An 8,014-nucleotide genomic window follows, 5' to 3' on the forward strand; every position below is an offset into this window, starting at 1 on the left:
AGTATTATATAGAAAGGAGAAAGTGGGAGATAAGAGTGAGTGGGAGTGAGGTGAGACTGATTAGAAAAATTAAAAGGAGAAACTGAACTGAGCAACCAGCATTCATTGCTCTTTGCATATTTTTCTTTATTTATCATTTTTATGTGTGTGTGTCTGTTTGCTTTTCTGTGCACCATATACATGCAGGAGTCTCCTCAATCCAGAAGAGGGCATTGGATCCCTTGGAACTGGAATTATAGGTAGTTTTGAGCCACTATATTGAACCCAGATCCTCTGAAAGAGCAGTAAGTGCTCTTTAGTGAATACTGATATAATCCAACAGCTACATCATGCTCATGCCACTGTGACTTCCCTGACAGGATGGAACTGAACTGTGAGACAAACCATTTCTACCTTAGATTGCCTTTGTTTGGCTATATTATCCAACACAACATCAGGAAAAGAAATTGAGACAGAGTCAGCCATTTTGTATAGAGGTGGCATGCCTGCAGAAGACTCACAGAGCAGAGTGTGAAGTCACCTCCTGACCATATGCTTGGGTGGCATCCAGGACTGGAGGAGAAGCTGATATGTGGAAAGTCTCAGGGGCAACATCAGAGAGTGGGTTCCATGAGAATTTCCTATTGCTAAACAGGGAAGCTTTGAGGATCATTCGTGCTATTCTGAGAGAAGCTGGGGAGCTTCCCACACCCCCATAGTTTTAACCCCCTGTCGTGAGAGGAGTGCTGTTAGAACAGGAATCCTGCAACTTCTCTGAGTTATCCCTGGAGCATTCAGGGAAGATTAAGGAGCAGAGCAATAGGAGAGCAGTGGAGACTGATGGTGCAGTCTGAGCAACAGCAGTAAGCCTTAGCTCGCACAGGGCTCTCTCTGCCTTCGTAGCCATGGCTGAAGGCAGAGGGAAGGGGAATGTGACAGGGGGCCTGAGTGGTGTCTACCAAACCTACAGAAATAGCAGGAACTACATTTGTTGAGCACCTGTTCTCAGACATTATTATAAGTGTCTCCTGTGTATGGGCTTTGTGCCCTTTACAAACAGTGTCTGTGAGGTTATCTTCCCTCATCCCTGCCAGGACAAGGGAGGAAAAGAAAGCACAGGAACCAGTGAGACCTGGTGGACCTGTTCCTTTTCATACGGTGTGTTAGTCATTTGGGCTAGGTTGTGCTCTGAGATGGTTGTTTGTCAACCTGACTACATTTGTGATTAACTAAAACCCAAGTGGCTGGGTTACACCTGTGAGGGATTTTTCCTTAAGTCTTTTAAAGCGGGAAGACGCACTGGATTTCTTTTGATTTGGGAATATCTACCTATAATCTGGGCCACACCTTCTATGGGTAGCCCATTTGAAGGATGTAGAAGAAAAGAAGTTAGCTTTGCCTGTTTGCTCCTGGCAGTCCGTTCCTTCACTGGCATTAGAGCCTACTTCTTCAGAATTCTGGCATGTACTGAAGGCCAGATGAGATATCCAGCCTTGTGAACTGAACAACTGCTGCGTTCCTGGACCTTCCATTGGTAGACGGCCATTGTTGGACTAACTGGACCACAGCCTGAAAGCCATTCTAATATATAAATGAGAGTGTGTGTGTGTGTGTGTGTGTGTGTGTGTGTGTGTGTGTGTGTATTCATTCTATCAGTTCTGTTAGAGAATCCTGACTAATACATGCTTTCTAACAACAGCATCCAAACCTTAGGAGATTAAAATAAACATAGACTTACTACTTGTTTATTCTGCATACCCACCAAGGATTTTTTTTTCTATTCTATATTGTTTTCACATTTGGGTGCAGGTTTCAGCCAGTATTACATGATTCCTTAGCAAAAACGCTCTGAGAGAACCATGACTCTGATATTTTCTGCTTGGAAATGTCAGATGGTGATTCCATTCACACTTCCCAGGCCAGGTCAAGTTAGAAGTCATTTATAATTTTAACAAGGGTCAGAAGAATCATGCCCCAAACCAAAACTTTTGCTAAACAGAACAGAAAACCATGCATCCTACTTCCTTGAGCACATGCTATTTGGTTTACTATCCTTTCAGGCAGAATGTCTTTCTTTGCACCACTAGAGACACCTTGCAATTTCTAGCCAGTCACAGCCCCAAGTTAACTATCATAACAGTCTCTATAGCAGAAAAGAGCAGAAACTCTCTTAGCAGATCCACGTGACTGTCCTCCTGTCCCATAGACCTGTACACTCCAAAGGCAAGTCACAGGCTGCCTCCGCAGAGTCCAGCCTTTCACATTGTCTCTCATTGTCAATACCAGGCTTCTAGACTCATGCCACATATCCTCAGGACTCTTCCTGTGGCAATGTTCTGCTTCCATATTGAGACAGAAGTCAATAGATTGACTAGATCATGACAGATTTCTTTGTCAGTAAAGTAATCAGGATCAACAGTTCCTAACTCATTGAGATTGTTGTGAACAAACAGTATCAGATAGGGGAACAGTTTAACATAACATTTGTTGTACAGTAAGAATCTAGTAAATACTGTCCATCTGTACTGAAAGTGGAAGGAAGTTTATCCACTAATGGAATGGCTTGATTAAGGGCTAGTTCACTGGTACATGCTGGGAATTCAACAAATGATGAGCTGTAATTAATAAATGCAATATTACCTTTTGTTTCCCGTGATATTTTAATTGACAGTTATTTATAGTGTTTATGTCTCAAATTATTTATTGATGTCTTAGCCGGTGTTCTATTGCTATGAAGAGACCCCATGACCACAGCAAGCTCTTATAAAGGCCAGCACTTAATTGGAGCTGGCTTACAGTTTCAGAGGTTTTGTCCATTATCAGCATGGTGGGGAACACAGCAGCATGCAGACAGACATGGTGCTGGAGAAGTAGCTGAGAGTTCAACATCAGGATCCCCAGCAAGCGGGAAGAAGAGAAGCATGGGGCCTGGCTTGAGTATTTGAAACCCCAAATCCTACCCCCAGTGACATACTTCCTCCAATGATGCCACACCTACTCCAACAAGGCCACACCTCCTAATCTCTGTCAAGTATTGCCACTCCCTAATGACCAAACATTCAAATATATGAGCCTATGGCAGCTATTACTATTCAAACCACCACAACTAATGTGGTTTAATTTTGGTTTACTTTCTTAAGACTTATTTTATTTATTTGGTGTGTGTGTGTGTGTGTGTGTGTGTGTGTGTGTGTGTGTGTGTACATGTGCACATGTGTGCAGGTGTTCCCAGAGGCCAGGAGAGAACATCAGATCTCTGGAGCTGGATTTACAGGCAATTATGAGCAGCCAGATGTGGATGCTGGAAACTGAGCTTGGCTTCTCTCCAGGAACAGCAAGAGCTTTGACAGCTGAGACATTTCTCCATCACCAATTTTAGTTTCTTATTGTTTCAAGACATTGATGGTATAATCACAACCATTTAAAATTATTCAGATTCCTTCTTGGTTATGACCTCTCAACTATAATTGTGAGCATATGAAAACTTGGGAAGAAGATGTATTTTGGTTAGAAACATCTGATCTATGGTTGTTAATTTCATTGTATAGATTGCATTAGTTAATTTCCTATGATGGAAGGCATTCATACTGCCGCTGAAGCCAGCATGTGAGCAAACATGGCTTATTTAGTTATAGCATGCCAGGGCACGGAGGGGGAGGGGCACTGGGTGGAAAGCTTCAGAGAAGAGGAGCCAGGATGGCGCTGACACCCTGCCAGAGACCGCGCTCAGTGACCTTGGGTCTCTGTCCTCTGAGCTCAACACTAACTAGATTCTCTCTCTTTGGATTTCTGCTTATGAGTTAAATTTTCCCCAGAAATAATGAGATTGGGTTAGCTTTAATTTCTTGCCTCATCCGTGGCTGGCAGAGGGCCCGTTTCCTGCAAGAAGAAGGGAGAGGAGGACCAGAGAGACAACAATGATCAAGGTCCACCGGGGCCTGGAGCTTCACACCCCTGGGTGTCATCTTCATGTTCCTCTTTCACCCCAAGTGAGGGACCAAGGTTGAACAGAAAGAGTCAGTAGCAGGAGCCAGGGCCCCTCTTGTTGCCTCCCTCCTAGGAAAGCTCTCTAAAGAAGGGATATTAGAATGATGAAACTGGTCCCTAAACAGAAAATCGGGTTGAATGCTTTCCTCTGAACACCATGTGGCCATTGCTTTCTTGAACTGTTGGCAGTTGTGATTACCCTCAGGACACCTGCACAAGGTGGGAGAAGGAGGTCACAAGACCCTACCCTCAGGATCTGTAGGCCATTATCAGTTCTGGGTGTGTCATTTTCTCCAGCGGAATAGTCATCCCTAGGTCACCCATGCTCTTAGAAGTAACTAATGAAACTCATTGGTTCACTGAGATGGGATGGAGTGGAGTCTTTTCTTTGCTCCATCGTGATCTCCCCAGGAAAAGTCCATATAACCAGGCTATGTGCAGGTTCTTGCATGGCTGGACGAGGTGGGTATAATCAGCCTGCTCTTTTCCTGCTCTGGGCCTTTGTATTTATATTTTCCTCAGCCTAATGTCCTCTACCCAGGCTGCTTCCCAAACAGTCCTTGCTCAGCTTTCTAGTCTAGGCTTAGTCATTTTTCAGAGGTGTTCCCTCAACATACTTAGTTTCCTGCCTTCAAAGAAATCTCAAGTTGCCAATATTTTCTTTTATTCACTTGATGTATTTCCTTTCTCTGTTCTTAGGAATATGAAATTCATGAACATTGGGACTATTTTATTTATGGCTGTACCTCTGGTACTCTTCACCATGATTGGCATCTAAGCACTCAACAAAATGTGCTAAATGAAGAAACAAACAAGGCTCTGACTTTTCTTTCTTTGTACATGAAGATGTTCTACATCACTGTCTGCCCTTCTGACTCTTGACACTTTAAATAGGAGAGCACCCTTCCTCTGGACAGCACCCTTCCTCTGAGAGAGCATCCTTCCTCTCAGTTATCATTTCCAGATGTCCTTCCCTCCTTCCTTCCTTCCTTCCTTCCTTCCTTCCTTCCTTCCTTCCTTCCTTCCTTCCTTCCTTCCTTCCCTCCTTCCTTCCTTCTTTCCTTTCCTTTTTCTTTGTATTTTTCCTCTGGTTTCTTGAGTTAGTTTCAGTTTTGTATGTAGAACTTAATTAGTCAAAACTTACACAAGGGTAACAATAGATTAACCATCAGAAAGTCTGAATTCTAGTCTTCGATGTGTGTCTAGCTCACAGTGTGCTTCTGTGTTCCTTCAATGCCCAGCTTTGGACTCTGTTTTCTCAATTTTTATATAGATTGGAAAGGATGACCTTTTCCACTTAGAATATTTTCTAACCTATAGAATTTATTTGTCTTCCATCCATCAACTTAGACAGCTGCTGGCACTTGGCAAAGGCCATTGAGTCCATGGCTGTGTATATCCATTAATTTATATTTGCATTAGAAAATTTACCTACTCTGAGGGGAAACAAGCTTCAGCATGTCTGGCTAACAAACAAATATCTCATGTCCTTGCTGTGTGCTGGGTGCTTCTGGAGTGGCCCGGGAGTCACGGATGCCTGTAAAAGCAGAAAGAAGAGAATAATGTCTTCACAGTGTTAGCCATCTGCCAGTCTTCCTAGGTCTGCCAGAATTTCCCCAGCATGGCTCCTCTAAATTTCTCCTTTCATTCCAGATGACATATAGATCAGCCTTGGCAGGAAGGTTTGAATCTACAGCCACCTTTGGAGACAGTGGAAATATTTGAGTGTGTGTGTGTGTGTGTGTGTGTGTGTGTGTGTGTGTGTGTGTGTGAGAGAGAGAGAGAGAGAGAGAGAGAGAGAGAGAGAGAGAGAGAGAGAGAGAGATAGATATTTGGGTGTTTTCCTCAATCACTTTCCATTTCTTTAAAGATTTATTTTATTTCGTGTGTATAAGTGTTTTACCTTTGTCTACTATGTGCACCATGTATTTCTGTGGAGGTCAGGTCAGGAGAGGGTATCAGATTCCCTGTAACTGGAGTTGTGTATTGCTGTGAACCATAAAAGAGGTACTGGGAACTGAATGCAGATCCTTTGTGAGAGCAGAAAGTGTCCTTAATCACTGAGTCATCCCCATCCTCATCTCTACCGGATTATTTTTGAAGCAGAGTCTCTCACAGAACCTGAAGATCATCCATTCAGGTAAGATTGCTGGCCAGTGATCTCCGGGAAACCTGCTGTCTCGTCTCCCCAGTACTGAGATTACAGGTGTGCACTTACCACTATATGTGTTTTTTTTTTTTTTAGTGGGTACTGGGGATCTGAACTCGGGTCTTCATGGTGTGTCAGGAAAATGGACTGTCCCAGACTCATAATCCAGGATTTAAATATGATGTGATTTGGATAATGATAGGACTATTGTCAGACAATTTTCTTCACCTGGAAGACCAGCATAATATTATTAAAAAAGGTAACAGTGGGCTGGGTGTACAACTCATGGGTAGATTGCTTTGTCTAGCATGAGTGAGGACCTAGGTTCAACCTCCAGCAATACAAACAAACAAACCAAATCCTAGAAGTGAATCAGTCATGCAGAGCTTTGCATATCCTCATAGTCACCAGGCAGGATACACGATTTTTTCTCTATTTCATAACTTGAGTGAAAATTCTAGAATTCCAATGCATTAGCTCTACCCAGCATATCCAATTTCTATGTCTTTGTCTATAAAGTAGAAGTCTGGACTGTAGTCTTTAAGATTCCATCCCACTCTTAAAGGCCAACATGAATAGACTAAGGTAGGGCAGGCAGCATAGAAGATCAAGTCATAGGACCTTAATTTCTTTAGGCTGTGTGAACAACTGAGCACTGGTCATGAGATATCACATAAGGTAATGTAGCATGTCTCAGTACCCAGGCTCCAGTGATGTTCCATATTGATGACTTCCAGTGTCCCTCATATTTGGGAGGCCAGAGGACTATAATGTCTTTTTCCAAACAGCAATTCAGCCAGTTCTTTGCCTCACATTTCTGGTTCTGGCCTCAACCACTAGATGATGATACATCCCACTCTCAAGGGTTCCAAGCTTTTCTCTCAGACCAATAGTGAGAAAGAAGCCTTTGTTTTCCATCTCCAAGCTTCTCTTTTTGCTCCTGGATACATGGAGGCCCTGGGAGAGGATATGACTCTTTTTGTGTCCTCACAGCTAATAAATGGCAAGGCAGTTTGTAATGACATGCAGAATATCACTCCAGGGAGTCTCATTCTTTTGGATTGCTTGCTTTTGTAGTTTTTAATGACTCTGTTAGCAAGTTTGCATTTCCCTTGGATAAGGAACATACTAAATGATAGACATAAATACTTTATTCAGGATCATTAAGAATGGTTATAAGTGAAGGGAAGACAAGACTCAGAAAGATTCCTGTGGTTTTAGAGGGAGATGGTTGGGGGAAGAAAGGGGAAAAGGCAGACGGGATTGGAGAGTCAACACTCTGTTTTGACGCTGAGATTCGATGGTGACGCTGTAAGCAGTGGTTCTGGTGTGGTGATGATGAGGAAGATGAACCCAGAGAGGGTTAAAAAAATGAATAAGATACTGTTCTAGCATCATTTCTGTTGCTATAAGATACCTGGGCAAAATTAGCTTAGAGGAGGGAGGGTTTGTTTGACTTATGATCTCAGGTCATCTTTGGTTATATAAGAAGTTCAAGGCCAACTTGGTCTACACAAGACTGTAACTGAAAACAATAGGAACAAGAAAACCACAAAGCAACTCCAGATATTTGAAAGGGCAGTTCAGTTATGGTGACGTCAACGTTCAGTCAATGGCCCTGGTTAAAGGCAAATGCAGGTGACAGGGTTGAACTAGCTAAGGTTGGATAAGCCATAAAGCCATATGGAGGTAAGTATGTTGACACACTATACAGCAAAGGAAAGAGACTAGTGACCGGGGTGAAAGTGTGTATGGCGATGAGACGTGAGCTTGATGCTTCGGTCTTTGACAGATGAAGAAGAGGATAATAGAAGGCTGAGGTTGGCAGCACAGGCTTCAGAAAGGATAGAGGCTGTGACATGAGAAGGAAGAAACAATGACCAAAGGACTGAGGAGTAA

Source organism: Peromyscus leucopus, chromosome 8b, assembly GCF_004664715.2.
Source record: "Peromyscus leucopus breed LL Stock chromosome 8b, UCI_PerLeu_2.1, whole genome shotgun sequence".
NCBI classification, from domain to species: Eukaryota; Metazoa; Chordata; class Mammalia; order Rodentia; family Cricetidae; genus Peromyscus; species Peromyscus leucopus.